Genomic DNA, 1739 nt, shown 5'->3' on the forward strand with positions numbered 1-1739 from the left:
AATTCTATATTTTGTTTACATTCATATAATAAATTACTGCCTTGCCCTAGGTGACAAACATCCTAGTTTTGGTCCTGCAGTGGAAGTGTATGTGATGCAGACAAACTCTTTAGTAGATACAAATGGTAATTATTACTGGTATTAGGCCCCATAAGATACGTGTGAATGCAGAGGTGGCTCCACCACGGTTCATCCTTAGAAGTTGGAGATGTTTTTGGGTGACTTGTGTGACTCCTTTATTTAGCTGCTGATTCTTTTCTCAAGTATTTACCAAATAATAAGTCGCCAGAAAAAATCAATTAATAATATAGAAAATTATGTATAAAAAAAAGAAAACTAGAAAGGAGACAGTTATACATAACAGAGGAAACTTTCCATTAACTCAGCCCTTTAAGTCAGGAATTCCTAATATATAGTTAAGAAGAATAAAAATGTTTTCATGCATACTGTACAGAATGTGTGTTAAAAAGGAATCAATTCAATTAGAAGTGAGTGGGCTGAGGTGCCCTTGTAACAGGAAAAATAGCCAACAGCCCCAATTCTCACTCCCTTTGCATCTGATCTCACCCCAAACCCATGTCCCCGGGTATAGCCGCACTTACTCAATTACTCGCAGATGCCAAACGATCTACTTGTATTTTTCATATAATATAGTAGGTTCAATAGCTCCTTGACAAATACAGTACTTACATATAAAATAGCTCTATGAGACAATAATGCCTCTTACATGTACAATACATATTGTAATAAACTACAAAGAATACGTTAACAATCTAAGTGTGACTGTATACGAATGGCAGTGTCAGAAGAGCCTAGCGATGTGAGATCTCCATTGTGATTGATAGAAAATTACAGGGTAGTGTACAATAAATATTGATGTTGGAATTATCAGACTAATCTTATGGGTTGCTTAGGATAAAATAATGGCCAATTGAGAGTGCCCGTTAAGAATATTCAATTATCAGTTTTCAACAAATATGAAATACCTATTTTGCTTCTATTTGTTTTTTTGTAAGAGACTCAGATGGAAAAAATACAATATTCCATTGTTCTCTAGAGCGCTTTCAGAAAACATGTGAACATTCTGACAATAAAAGTATTGAACTGACCTGAGGTAAAATTGCAGAATTTTCTTGCTGTTAGAATTAAACATGTCTCCTTAACAGGTGTGAATGGATGGGAAAGATCTCTTTCCATTTGCACCTGATGAAAAGCAATGTTTGGCCCCATGAGCTGACAGGACCATAAGCTGACATTTACTTTGTCCCTTTTACGTATGATAGTGTTATCTAATGTCATTTTCCGTATGTGCATTTTTTTATTATTATTATTACAATCAATATTTTTATAGCACTTTCTAAACTCCTGTCAAATGTCTTCAAATCCAGCTGCTAACAGCTACAGAAGGTGATATTAAATAACAAAGAAAGACACATGGTCATATAAGGCAAAATAGAAACTAAACTAATTTAATACATTTCCACGTACACAAGATAGATATTTAATTTATTCTTTTACTCAATTCACAAATTAATTACGTGATATATAACTTTGTGCTTACAAATATATATACTGGAAAGTTCAAATGTTCTCACTAGAAAAATATATATAATGTACTTCGTTTAAAGATTCAAACTAATACATTTCAGCTATATTGCTTATTATGAAAGAAATCTAATATGTAATGCAAAACCTAAAATATACATATATAAAAATGATTATATATTCGAGTTACATTA

The sequence above is a fragment of the Pseudophryne corroboree genome, chromosome 1 (assembly GCF_028390025.1).
Source record: "Pseudophryne corroboree isolate aPseCor3 chromosome 1, aPseCor3.hap2, whole genome shotgun sequence".
Classification (NCBI taxonomy): domain Eukaryota; kingdom Metazoa; phylum Chordata; class Amphibia; order Anura; family Myobatrachidae; genus Pseudophryne; species Pseudophryne corroboree.